At 37.5% G+C, this 15,015-nt stretch overlaps 1 pseudogene; it reads left to right on the forward strand.

Annotated features, from left to right (window-relative positions):
- Positions 1–2,490: 2,490 nt before the first annotated feature.
- On the forward strand, positions 2,491–4,367 carry LOC110540393 (DNA-directed RNA polymerase II subunit GRINL1A-like; annotated as a pseudogene).
- Positions 4,368–15,015: the final 10,648 nt, after the last annotated feature.

A 15,015-nucleotide genomic window follows, 5' to 3' on the forward strand; every position in this document is an offset into this window, starting at 1 on the left:
TCCATTTTCTCAAATGTAATTAAATAGTTTTATTTTCAGCAGGAGTTCATGTTAAGTGTTCTTCCACAATTGGCAAAGCAAGCATGTTGCCTGCTTATCATTCCTTCAAGGACTCCGCTAAATTACCTTCACCATCTTTTGTTTAAGCACATTTCCATGTATCCAATAGAGGTATTTTCAAGGAACATTTGACAAGAAGTATTCTTTAATGCTGTGCTCACATCTCTTCCTAGTGGCATTGATTATGAACTCCTACTGACCTACAAACTCTCATTTCTTCAGGCAATGTGACTTTCTCATGGTTTTTTTCATTTATAGTGAAATAATTAAAGTAAGCAAAGACAGCATAGAGAAATACAAACATGCTAGGCAGTGACTCATCAACATAAATTTGTATAGGCAGAGAGTTATTTTGAGAGGTAAAAATAGAAACATACCTGAGATATTTAACTATTAAGATATGAGAGCTGAGGCTAAACTTCTAAATGAAATTTATTAAAATGACTTTTGTATTATTTTATAAGAATATCTTCACAATTTATATCTTCCATATTGTTACATGGATGATGAAAATAATAATAATAATTTTTTAAATTTTAAGGTTAACTTAAGTAGTTAAATTTCAGACTAACAGTTGTAATATCTGCATGTTAGTGATTCAAATAAACTTTTATTGCTTGTGGCTAGCTTAGAATCTTAACTTTTTTGAAGAACCCTTATTTAATTTTTCCAGTTGAGGTTTCATAATTCTGTTTTTCTTTCTATCAAGAGAAATTATTGTATGGTGATATTTTTCTTGCAACCACAAATCCAGAAGAATGAACAGAATGTATTAATAATAGACTCTGTGAACTAAAAAAAATAAAAAAAAAATCACAATTCTACAGTGCCTGGTTGATTCACGTATTCAACCTTCAGTGATTGTAGAGAAGTTAGAATTTTATAGATTCAGAGTGCAACAATCTTGAACTCCTGGCCACTTGAGTAGCTCTAATAAAGATATGTGTGCATGACAAGAACTCTTGAGACAGTTAGAATAAACATTCGTAAGAGGTGAAGAAAACCTCATCTTCTACCAACTAAAAACCCTGAATTTAAGAATGTTGTCAGATACAACAAGGCTTACTTCCCTTTGTGTTACCCACCAATATATTTTAAATGTATGTTAATTTATGACTTTCTTTGTTTTGTTACAATAAAAAAAATAATGTAATTGTTATTATGCTGAAAAAATGGGATTTGGGACAACCCAGATTTGTTTTTCTGGGCAATGGTCATTCATATTTTGTTCCAAAATAAACTATCCTTTCTTATAAAATAATGTTGTGTTTTTACATCACTGGCACTGAAGGAATAAACATCATAACTACATTAAAATACAAGAAATGAAGATATGTACTTCTATTCTTGATTCCTTAGGGAATATGTGATACAGTACACACAGAGACAAACTATGTAGAAATAAGTGTTTGAAAATATTTTTAAGAGAATACTTTGAAATTAAATTTTTTTTAGTAATAAAGAATTTTGGGAGAATGAAGCTTTACACAGATTTAAATGTGTGCTAGTAATTTTGTTTTCAGAAAGATAATTGTTAGCAAACTTTTTTGTTACAATTTGTACCCCAAGCAACCAAATTTAGTCACTTCTGTTGGAGAAACCAACCAAACTGCTAAAGTATATTTTTAAAGGAATTTTATTAAATGTATCTACTTTGGGATCATGAACAAAGAGTTCCAATGACTCTCCCCCCACAGAGAAAAACAAAAACATGAAATCTATCTTTGGGACTCTGAACTGAGATTAAAATTTAAGCAGAAGCTAAGTGTGATGGCACACACCTTTAATCCCAGCTCTCAGGAGTCAGAAGCAGGCAGTTCTCTCTGAATTTGGTTTACAAAGTAGGTCTAGGACAGCCATGGCTCTCTTACACAGAGAAACCCTGTTTCAAAGAAACAAAATCAAACCAAACAAACGAAAATATCAAATTGAAATTCAAGGAGCCCATTGGTTAAGTTTGGTCCTGCCCACCATTGACTCACCATTGGCTGGACTTCAGTGTGATCCTTAAGCTGTTTTGACAAGTTCCTATATTTGTATGGAATGTTTCCAGGTGAAAAGTCTATTCTGTGGTTGGCACCTTTCCCTTTTTCCAGAATGATATTCCCTGGACATTTTATTATTCTTTGTCTGATGTCTTACTTTAAAGAGCACAAGTGTCTCCTTAGAATTCCTACTTTTCTGTCAATATGGTTACAACTTAATATTTTCATCAATGTTGATTTGTTCTAAAATCATTAAAACATGTCTCATAACGTTATTTATATAACTCTGAGACTTAATAAGGTTTAAGATAGCACATGGATAGAAGAATATAAAGTAGTTTGCCCTTCTGGGAAAATGGAGCCAGAGTCATGAGGAGCCGGGGGCGGGTGTGTGTGTGTGTGTGTGTGTGTGTGTGACTGCCTTGCCAGCCTCAGTCCTAACACAATGAAAAATTATTTAGAAAATATCCCGAGAAAGATAAAAAAAATCTCAGACACCAATCCCAAACTGCAAGTTGCCATTGCAGAACATGAAGGCAAAAAGCAGCCACAAGAGTGGATACTGACATAGACAAGGCCGAGAATTCTGACCTGATGCTTGATACTTCATTATTAGTTCCTGAATGTTCCTCTGTGGACATTAAATCATCTAAAGCGACCTCAGAAAATCTCAGATCTGTACATCTCACTCACAAAGCAATGAAGAGACTCTAGAGGATGGCTTTAGGGTGAACGCAGGGCCAGCTTCTAACAGAGCCAGGACATCCTCATATGAAGTTAACAAGTTAACAGACATCTGCCTCAGCGCCCTGGGGGCAAGTCAAGCGGAAGATATTTCCAGAAGCTCTGACAGTCTGTTTATCACTAAATTGCAAAAGATCAGAGTCGCAGACCAGAGTGAGCCCTGAGAAGAAAACACCAGTGTATGCAACCTTTCAGGCTCCAGAGCAAGACTCCTAAGAAGCCTCATTACATGGAAGTGCTAGGAAAGTGAGCTAGAAAACCAGTAATCCCTCCTCATGAGTTTAAGACCAGTGTGTTACCCACACAACAGAGTGACCCACCAAGTGACTGTCAGAGGGATGATTCTCTTAAGCATGACTCCTGCTCTACCAACTGCCTGAAGAATTGCTTTCTATACAAGAGTCACTGGGTCTGCAGAAAGAGCAGAAGCCAGTGTCCTTATTGTATGGTTAAGCATCTTTCAAATATATGCCCAGGAGTGGTATAGCTGTTTCTTGAGGTAACACTATTCCTAATTTTCAAAGAAAGCTCCAGGTTAATTTCCAAATGTTATATTCCCACCAGCAATGGATGAGGGTTCCCGTTTCTCCACATCCTCTCCAGTATGGATTCTCACTTGAGTGTTTGATCTTAGCCATTCTAATGGGTATAAGGTGGAATCTCAGGGCCATTATGATTTGCATTTCAATGATGACTAAGGACATTGAGCATTTCTTTAAATGTTTATCTGCCATTTAATATTCTTCTGTTGAGAATTCTCTGTTTAGCTCTTTACCACATTTTTTAATTGGATTACTCTCTTTGTTGGTGTTTAACTTACTGAGTTCTTTATATATTCTGGATATTAGTCCTCTGTCAGATGTAAGATTGGTGAAGATCTTTTCCTGAAGGGGACAGGAGCTCCACAAGGAGATCAACAGAACCAAAAAACCTGGGCCCAGGGCATCTGGCAATGGCCTTTACTCCAACCAAAGACCATTCATGGAGAGGACCTAGACACCCTGCTCAGGAGAAACCCAAAGACTGCTTAGTTTCCAAGCCAGTTCCCTAGTAAGGGGATCAAAGGCTGTCTATGACATGAACTTACTGGCTGGCTCTCTGATCACCTCCCCCGGGGGCTGTAGCCTTGCCAGGCCACAGAGGAAGATGATGCAGCCAGCCCTGATGAGACCTGATAGGCTAGGGTCAGATAGAAGGAGAGAAGGTCCTCTCCTATCAGTGGACTAGGAGAGGGGAATAGGGGGAGAAGAAAGAGAGAGAGTGGGTCTGGGAAAAGAAGAGGGAAGGCTACAGCCAGGATACAAAATGAATAAATTGTCATGAATAAGAAAGAAAGAAAAAAAGAAAGAAAGAAAGAAAGAAAGAAAGAAAGATAATTTAAAAAATAAAAAATGCTGATCACAGCAAAAAGAGAGAGAGATGCATAATTATGAGGCTATGCAGACAAAGTTTGCAACACAGAAAGTAGCTGAGAGATTGAATATTAAAGTGCAGAGCTATAATCCAAAAAGGGAGTCTTAAGGGTGATACCAAGGAGTGAGGGATGAAGGCAATGCCCAGTCCTTGTATGAGTACTGAAGATGAGTGCTGGTAGATCTCAAAACTATTGAGCTGTTATTGTCTCATGTGGAACTTCCTAACACATATCAAAATCGGTGTCAGACCTTGTTGAAGGACAGCGTTTGTTTAAAATTAAATTATTAAATTTAACTAAATAACTATTTTTTAATTTATTACAATTTATGCACTGTGTAGCTCCCCCCACCTCCACTGTCCCTTCCCTATCCCATCCTCCCTCCCTTTTCTCCTTCCCTAGTCCACTGATAGGGGAGGTCCTTCTCCCCTTCCATCTGACCCTAGCCTATCAGGTCTCATCAGGACTGGCTGCATTGTCTTCCTCTCTGGCCTGGTAAGGCTGTCCCCAAATTAGGAAAGGTGATCAAAGAGCCAGCCCCTGAGTTCAACTGGCTACAAAATAAGAGTTGAGTTTGTTGAACAGCTTAGTATTTTTTCAATTTAAACTTTTTTATTAATTACACTTTATTCACTTTGTATCCCAGCTTTAGTCCCCTCCCTCAATGCCTCCCAATCCCACCCTCCCTCCCTCATCTCCTCCCATGCCCTTCTTCATAATATTTTAACATTGTGTTTAACATTGCATTGTATGTTGTGTATTGTTCTGATATTTTAGTGCGAGTAGAGCATAATTTTTCTTTAAGATAACTGCTTTTTTTTCTGTTCTTACTCATACCAAACAGCATTGCTTACATACCTTCTGGTGATATGCTTTGTTATCCAGGCACCTAAAATGAATTAAGGAGACCTGTCCTGGTTCCCTTTCTTGGGAAATGGAAGGAACAGTCTATAGAATGGTACTCCCTCTTCCAATGTCTAAACAGGACAGGAGCCTACCACAGAGGCCTCTGAATGACTCTACCCAGCAGTGTATCAAAGAAGATGCTGAGACTCATAACCAAACTTTGGGCACAGTGCAGGGAATCATATGAAAGAAGGGGGAGATAGTAAGACCTGAAGAGGACAGGAGCTCCACAAGGATAACAACAGAACCAAAGTATCTGGGCAGATGGGTCTTTTCTGAGACTGATACTCCAAACAAGGTCCATTCATGGATATAACCTAGAACCCCTGCTCAAATGTAGCCCATGGCAGCTGAGTATCCAAATGGGTTCCCTCATAAGGGGAACAGAGACTGTCTCTGACATGAACTTTGACTGGCTCTTTGATCACTCTCCTGCCTTGCCAGGCCACAGAGGAGGACATTGCAGCTAGTTCTGATGAGACCTGATAAGCTAGGGTCAGATGGAAGGAGAGGAGGACCTCCCCTATCAGTGGACTGGGGGAGGAGCATGGGAGGAGATGAAGGAGTGAGGATGGGTTTGGGAGGGAATGAAGGAAGGGGTTACAGCTGGGACACAAAACAAATAATATGTAATTAAAAATTCAAAAAGAAAAAAGAAAAAAAAACACGAGGAAAACTTTATTTTTGGCACTGGAAATAGAACCTAGGCCTGGCACACAATTACACCCAGGACCCCTGTATCTATTGCTCATTAATTAGAAGAAATTGTGAGCCCATGATCAGTGCTCACTAAACGTAACCTCAGCGACTAGGCAAAGCCTGTGATCAAAGCTTTGTGCAGCTCCTTGATGTGCTGCAGCAGGACTATTTGGCTTCTGCCTCAATTACCAGACTCAAGGAAAGCACTAAATCAGAGGAGAGAAGCAGGATTGCGAAAGTGTTCAACAGTACACAGATGTGAAGACTTGTCTGGTCTACAGCATGTAAGAAAAAAAAACAACAACAACTTGGTAGCCTGAAAAAAAAACATTTTAGACAAACTTGAAATCCGAGTCATTTATGATTATCCATAAATATGCTGATTGTAAAAGAGAGAACCTTTGTTACTGATGTGAAAGTTATCTGCTTCTCTAATATTTAATGTCTGATATTTTATATTGCTTCTCAAATATCACTTTATTCCATTTATTTTTTTATCTAGTTTCTTAGTTTTTTGTTTTGGTTTGGTTACTCTGTTCTTCTGTTTCACACATAATCTCTGTGTTCACTCTATAACACATTCACCACATATGTAGATACCCTTCATGATTTACCACTGCTGCAGCCTGACTTGGGGCAGCAAATTCAGTATTGTACACTCAAGCTAAAAGTTCTCAGAACTTCTGTCAATAAGCTTCATCTGAAGTCTCTCATTCTCAATGCTTCTAAAGTCTTCATCTTTCCAGGGAAGTCTATCTTTGGAAGTTATGGTTTCACCCTTTGAGAAATGTCCTTCAGTGGTACATTTCAGAGCTGTTCATTTTGAGTAGATTATTTTATGTCTCTCCTATAATGATGGAGCTTGTGTATGTGGGTGTAGTGTGGTGTATGCTTATTTTTACCACTTTTTTTTTCAAAACACTACATTTCTTATCTTAACCCTAAGTACAGAGAATAACTGAAAGATTTTTAACTGTGTTTTTCCTCTGATGAAGGAAAGTATGGGATCAAGAACTTCTAGGAAAAAAACTTTGTAATTGACTGAAGCTTTTCCTTGTGTTTTAAGTACCAAGTCATTCAGAAAGTCCATATTAATTCACACTGGCCTTTAAATTTATGACAATTTTATACTGGTTGTTGTTGTTATATACTAATTACCTATCCATTATTTCCTTCCATGTCATGTAAAATGTGTTGAATGGCTTATTTCTCCTTGAATGAGTCTGCCACCTTTTAAAACTCATGGGTTTCTTGTAGTCTGCACTTTGGAATGGGCTCAGCAGATGGTTTGCAGTATCGGATGACATATAGTCAGACTAGAAACAAAAATTCTTATGCGATTTTCTACACCATAAAGAAAAGGAAATATGAAATCTTGGAATTTATAAACAGCAATGGTGACTGACTACTTTAATAGAAGTAAGATTTTTGTTAAAGTGGCACATGAGATTGTTTCAGAGAGGAAGGGTCTAGAAGCCATAGTGTCATAGTGTTCCTACTGTCTTTAAACATGTGTGGGTCAGCCCGAAGTAGTGTGTCCTTTCTTGTTTCCATTTTAGAAGCACTAAAGTCTCATCGAGGAAGCAAAGACAAAAGGACTTTCTCTTCCCACAGCTTCAGGGAGAATCAATTTCAATAAGAGATGGGAAAATGTAGCATTTGATTTGATTTAAAGCAGAGCCTGAGGGAACTAAATTCAAGCCTAGTTTGAAGCCTCAAGTGGTTAAGGATTTATAGTGGGAACAGGAAGGTCATGAATACACACCATGCTCAGAGAAAGTGAACATATTCTTTAAAGTTTATTAGCCAGTGTCATCCATAGATTGCTCAAATGTTCTACAAAGGCACAGCAGGCATTAGAAAATACATCACATAAGAAAGCTCTTAAATCTTTAAAACGGGTCATTTTATTAATTTAATTTGAAAATTTATCCAAAACCTTCAAAATTTAATGGGATTACTAAAATGAGTCATAACATATAGACAAGAATATGAAGAAGGCAAGTTTCAGTACTAAGAATGTCTATAACTATTAAATTATGCCCTGGTTTACATTCCCATATGAATACATATCACTTATTCTAATGTCATTTGTTAGAGACCCATTTGCTGAATTAAAAAACTTGTAGTGATTTGAATGAAAATACCATCATAGACTAGTGTCTTTGAATGTTTGGTTCCTGGTTGGTGTGTTGATGAGGAAGTAGGCCTTTGTTGGTGAAGGTATTCCACTGTAAGGGAGCTTTAAGTTTTAGAAAGCCCACACTATGCCCAACCTCTCACTCTCTCTGGCTTTATCTTAAGGATTAGGTGTAAGCTGGCCTGGCAGCAGCCAGGGTTTCTGCCTCTGTGATAGAGGTAGAATCTTCAAGCAACCCACCTCTTAATTAAATGCCTTCATTTATAAGTTGCGTTGGTCGTGGTGTTTCTTCATTGCAATAGGAAAGTGATTAAGTAAAACTTGTTTTTACACTATTCATATAACAATTTTCGGAATTTCTTGTGTATTTCACATGTGTACCAGGACAGAATTATGGACGACTTTGTGATCTGCTATGCTGATTTTAATCTTGTAAGATGTTGATAGACTTTTTAAGAAAAGAAGCAGAACTCCTTATCCTTTTATATGTGAGACAGAGTTTTGGAATAGATAACAAAGGAAAGAGTGAGTAACTATTCTGCTCAGCTGATGTCATAAATGAGTATCAAAAAGACAAGTAAATATTAAGTCTGAAACTTAGTAAGTCTGAAACCTGGGATCATTCCAAAGTCATTTGACATGATGTGAGACCCACCCAAGACCAAGATCAGAAAACTTTAAGAGTGACCACAGCATGCTCTGCTCTGGGATTTTCTTTGGTTTGACATGTGAAGGAACACAGGCCAGTTTGAGCATGGTGGGCATTATTTACTCCTCCAGGCATTGCCCTTCTCCCTGATGTCTTGCTAAAGACCGTTAGATTATATTCCTAAGGCTAGTCCTAAGATCTATTACTTCTTTTGGTCACTTCCTTTTCCTAAGATAGCTACTAAAGCCAGCTATCAAAGTACTGAAGTCCAGCAATCAAAAGCCTCCTTTGGCTCACCTAGTTAACATGCCTAATTAAAATTAAACACCACATCCTAACATGGGGTAACCCCTTTTCCTTTGTAAATCATTTACATATTCACATCTATCTCCTCTAGCTGTGTTCAGAAGTTTTTGTCCTCAGGTACAAATACCCCTTCTCCTTCTCCCTTGTTTCTTTCCCCTTCTCCCCCATCCTCTATCTCCTGTCTTTGTCCATTACCATTGCCCGCTGTCCCTCTGGGGCAAACACATCTTTCTTTTTGCACTGAGAACCTGGTCTTCAGGTGTCTTGAGAAGAATCTCTAAGGTTCCCTACAACTAGTGTCTTTCTTTTACCTTTTATTTGACCTACACACAGTGGAATTCCTTTGAAGTATTATAGCAAATATGGTCAGGGCATGGGAACCTTAATACTCAAAACAATATTCCTTATAACAATTTAGAAACACAACCATTTTATTTTGGAGATGGATATAAGAAACCAGTAATTGAACCATCATTAAATAACAAAGTCACCACCTGTGTCCAAACTGTGGCAAGTCTTGTATACACTGAGAGGCCAGAAGCAGCACACGTGTTTTAGCAGAAGTAATTAGAGTCATCTTTCGGTGGAGTTTTATCTTGATATATGAAACAGCTTCAAAGAAAACCATAAAGTGCCCAAATCAGCAGCAGAAACAGTACATTCATCAACTCAAACTACCTTTCCCCCAAGAATGTTTACTGGCAATCGCTAGGAAAGCTTCTGCTGGGTTTTAGTTATGAATGTGCTTTCAGTTTCCAAAGAAACTCAGGAGAGAACTCTAAACAATATAGCAGCAAACTTGAGAAAGCAGAGGAAATTGTTAAGCTATAATTCACACCTAGAATCCCAGAAATAAGAGCCAGGTAAAGGAGAGATTAAAAAAAAAAAAGTTTTAGATCAGTGATCAGTGGGGGAAAAATACAATGAAGGTGGAGACACATCAAGATAGTATTAAGTATTTTTTTGAAATAATAAGAATATTAAATTTAGACTTAAGTTTCCATGATATCTAAAATCTTGGGCAAAACACAGCATCTGTTTCAAAGACTAATTGGTAAATATAGCAATGTTGGAACAATGTAACAAGCTATGACTATATCTCTGTGTTGCCATGTGTTGGATAAACAAAATGTCTACTCCAGATAGAGAATAAATGATGAAAGAGAATAACACCAATGCCTAATTTGGTGAAATATTGAGTTTTTATTTGTGTTACTTACAGGAGCATGGGCAAGGACCTAACTCAAAGGCAGCTATATTGGTGAGAGTCCATTCTTAAGTGGGTGATATCTCTTAAAAGCAGGAAACCTAGAGGACACTTGAGAGTTTGCAGACAATTGTATAGGTTGAAGAGCATCTTCTACAGGCAGCTTAATTATTCTGAGCCTCTTCCAGTCAGCTGTGGTGTTCTTTAGCTTTTCCAGACACACTGGCCTGCCTCTGCTTTTTCCAGTCAACATGGCCGATGGGCCACTTTCAGGCAGCTTCACTCATTCGAGGGTGTTCTAGGAAGCTTGGTTGGTCTGCAAATATCAGCAACCCTTACGGCTTGCATATACTTGAGAAGTGTGGTACTGGGTATTTCTGAAGACTCTGAGTTACTTACTCTCTGCGAAACCGAGAGTTTCACTTTGCTTTAGAGCATCCTGTGTTGTAACCAACTTTCTTCTGAGAAGGAATGTGTCTTCTCAGAGGACATTGATATTCAACACCACGGAGCTGCTCCCATGCCTATACATACATAACGAAGTTGTGGAATTCATAGAAAGACTTCAGTGAGATGACAATGGTGATGCCAGGTGAAGTGACATGTCTTCTACAAGAATTATAAAGACCATCTACCAAGCAGTTGTCCATGGAAAACTAGTGGAAAAACATTTAATGAGGTTTATGAGCATCCTGAGAACATTGAATAAGGACTGACACATCTTCAGTTACACTGAGAAACAGTTTGGATTGTTGCATGAAACCTCATGCTTTTGAATAATTGGTTTTCATCATCAGAATTCTTTACCAACAAATGCAGGTTAAGGCTTGCCAACAAGAATGTCAACGGTCAACTGTTTAAGGCAAATGGTTGTGGGAGAGGTGCTGACAAGATCAGAAGTGTCAGGCTTGTACCAGATTTCTCAAAAATGAGACATGATCAGTGAGGAAAGAATTTCCTAATCAGATGGCACAGACAGATAACATTAGGACCTGCTGCCAACAATTGGCTTTGTTGGCCAATGTAGCACCATCCATACTATTCATGAAAATAAAATACAGAAGGTTTGGCTCCATATTAAATATCAAGTAAAATCTGCAGCCATGTGGCATAGAGCCAGCTGGGCCTACTACCATCATATAATATGATCTACACATATAATGCCATGTGGACATTAAGATTCAATGTTAAAATATAAAATGTTATCTGTTTCAAAACTATTAAACTTGATGCTTTGAAATGGTTTTAGATTTTAAGATACTATTTGAAAATTCAAAGACTTGTATAATATAAAGCAATGAAGATATTGCAAATGACTATAGGTTTACAATACTCTTTCTTTAAATATTGGAAAATAATTTAAAGTAAAAGAACTGTTAAGCTATTATGTATTTATTTACACAGTACTCATTGGATCCATTTGTGCCTGATGTCATTTGTAAATTAAGTTTGTCCCATTTTTAGAGATGAATCAAGTTTTCTTTCTTGGTGTTCCCATTATGGTATTATTGGCATATCTATTTTTCTAAGAAAAATACTGAAAAAATATTTCCATTTTCAAAAATTTCAAGAAAAAAATTTATGTATGTTTATTATTATCAAATTTTTTTAACATCTCGACTGCAGTTTTTTCTGCTCCTCTGTTCATAAAAGGAAAGTCCTCTCATGAATATCAATAAACATGGTATGTCACATGGCAGTAAGAGTAAGGCACTTCCCTCATATTAAGTCTAGACTACTTAATGCAGTATGAGAAAAATTATCCCCAAAGCCAGCAAACTGTCAGAGACAGCCTCTGCTCCAACTATTAAGAGTCCCAAAAGATGACCAAGCTACACAACCTAAGTCAATCCCATGCAGTCTCCCTGGTGGTCAGTTCAGTCTTGAGAGACCCTATGAGCCCAGGTAAGTTGATTCTCTGGGTTTTCTTCTTGCATCCTTGAACCCTCTGACTTCTACAACCCTTCCTCACCCTCTTTCTTTAGGATTCCTTGGGCTCTGCCTAATGTTTGAATGAGGATCTCTGCACCTGTTTCCATCAGTTGCTGCATGAATCCTTGCTCATAAATATTATGCTAGGCTCCTATCTACCGGTATAGCAGAATACCATTAGGAATCATTTAACTTTTTTTTTTTTGGTCAGTCATGTTTGGTTCCATCCTAGGTCTCTGGGCTATCCAGCCTCTGGTCCTGGCCTTCCAGGCAGTGTCAGGGGTGGGATTCCTCTTATGGCATGGGTCTCAGGCTGAACCAGTCCCACAATTTCTGCACCACATTTACACCAGCACATTTTTTAGGGCAGGAAAATTGTAGATCAAAGGTAATGTGGTTGTGTTGGTGTCTCAAATCCTTCACTGGAAGCCTTGCCTGGTTTCAAGAGATAGCCAGTTCTGGTTCTGTATTCTACATTGCTAGCAATCTTACCTATGGTCACACCCACTGATTCCAGGGCATTTCCATCAAGCTAGGTCTCTACTTTGTCCCCAAATTGCCCTCTAATTCCAGTTGTCTTTCCTAGTCTTCTTTCCCTCCATTCTCCTCAACCTTATCACTCCTGTTCCCAGTAGCACCATGATGTCCCTGTGGTTTGTAGCATGGATATCCTTTCCTTTACAGCTAATATACACTTATATGTGAGTACATAATATATTTCTGGATCTTGGTTACCTCAATAAAGATACTTTTTTTTCTAGTTCTACCCATTGTCTACAAATTTCATGGTGTCATTGTTTCCAACACCTGAAAATGTAGCACATTTTCTTCATCCATTCTTTGGTTGAGGGATATCTAGGTTGTTTCTAGTTTCTGACTCTTACAATTTAACAACTTTATATTATATTATATTATATTATTATATATTATACATTATATATTATACATTACATATTATATATATATATTTCTGCAGATATGATTTCTTTAAGTGACTCTCTAGTTCTAGATCTGTAAACTTGTATTTACTAGTATAATTATTCTGAAAGGGGGAAAAGATCCATGGATGGACACAAACAAATACACACAGAAACACACACAGACACACACACCTATCTCCTTTGCTCCACTTAGTTTTGCATATTTTCTGGGAATAGACAAGTTGTTGCCTTTGGGGGAGTGGCTTTTGGGGATCTGGAGGCTAGCAATGATGACAGCAAGCATCTCACATCATTATAGGCATAGGCTCATTGACTAGATGATTAGATTATACTGCATACATCATGGGCATCTTCATGTCAGAATTCTCTTTTTAAATTTCATTTTCTTCAACATAGTCATTTCTTCAAGACCTCAAAAAGTTTTGGAAAAGCCTGTGTAGATCTTATTAAATGTTATGAGGCAATATATCACTTATCATATCCAGTTTACACTATCTGGAGCTACCAATAACCCAGTTCAGACAGAACATGTTTCCAGCATGGCATCATTGCACTTCATTTTAGAGGCATGAGTTAAGCGACTGGAGTTAAGTTTGTTTCGGCACCATAATTAAATGTATCTATATACATTGCCCTGCACTTGGGGCTAACTTGTTTAAATAGGTTTATTTGTTAAATACAATAGTATTTGAAAATGTCAAACAGGGTTTGGAAACAGCTTAGCAGTGTGGAGTTCAACATTTGCAAATTTTCTCTGAAGGAGCTCTCAGTCATTAAGCAAGCTTCCAGGGCTAACTGCTATTATCATTGAAAAAAAAAGCCGTAAAGTACACAGTGGGTGCATTTCCCGGTGCTCAAAGCGAGCACAGTGCTGTGACTTGAGAAGATGCCCTTACACAAAGGGCAAACTCCATGTAACCTTATGCTCAAAGCTCTCCTGGGGAAGCAGTTACAAAGCCAGCCTAACTTTCAGAAATTGCACCGTTGCTGTTGTGACTGTGATTTTTATCTATGTGACAGGCTACACCAATGGTAAACAAATAGACTGTGTACTGTTTGTGGGAGAGGTGGTGCTTGCAGACAGCTGTTGTCAAGCATGGGCAATTCAAACAAGTGACCAATATTTAGCTTCACTACGCTCTCAGAAAAGTTGCCTTTGGCTGCCTTCAGCCTTTCATCTCCTTTCCCTCATGAGCCACACCTCTCCCGGACTTTCTAAAATATTCCCAGCATGCTCACAAGCATCTGATATTCACTATTATTATGCTTTTCAGCCCGAGTCAGAGAAATGTTTAATGTGATTCATAGCCTTGATTTAAGTGCTTTCTTGTGTTGACTTTGCTGGCCTCGCACTTTCTTGATAATCATTTTTCCTGCCTCAGTGATTCATCTATGCCTGATGAATTTCTACTCTACCAAAACTGCAAACACAGAGTACCCAGGAATCTATCTGCTGGTTTATTTTCTCCCTTAGTTGAGTAGGTCAGCAGCCAGGCTTTGGATAAATTATGTGTCATGAAGACTCCTGAATTTTAAAATGTAGACTCGGATAGCTTTTATTTCTAGAGTAATGAATTTGTGTTCTTCACGTGGTATTTATAATATGTATGTCTACCTTATTAAGTAAAACTCTTCATTACACACTACCTGTCAATTATTTCTTTGCTATAATCACAGTACTTGCAATCTTGTGGCATTAAAATTATTGTTTCTAGGCAAGCTTGGGTTACTTAGGTTGAACTTATATGTAAATAAACAACCATATTTTTAATAATTAAATATATAGGTAAATAAATAAAATGCTTAATTAGTTAAAAAAGGCTTGATTAGTTCATTTCATGTCATTAGATGAAATGAACACTCACGTATTACACATTCTAAATTACTAGCAGTTGATAGTTTTGTTCTGTCTTTGTTTTCCTTCTATTCCTAGTTCATGTTCAATTTATGTTACATACTGCTTCTTCTGCAGTATTTCTTTTTTTATTTTTTAAGCAATTTTTTTTAATTTTTTTTTCTTATCAGTTACATT

The sequence above is a fragment of the Meriones unguiculatus genome, chromosome 20, assembly GCF_030254825.1.
Source record: "Meriones unguiculatus strain TT.TT164.6M chromosome 20, Bangor_MerUng_6.1, whole genome shotgun sequence".
NCBI lineage: Eukaryota > Metazoa > Chordata > Mammalia > Rodentia > Muridae > Meriones > Meriones unguiculatus.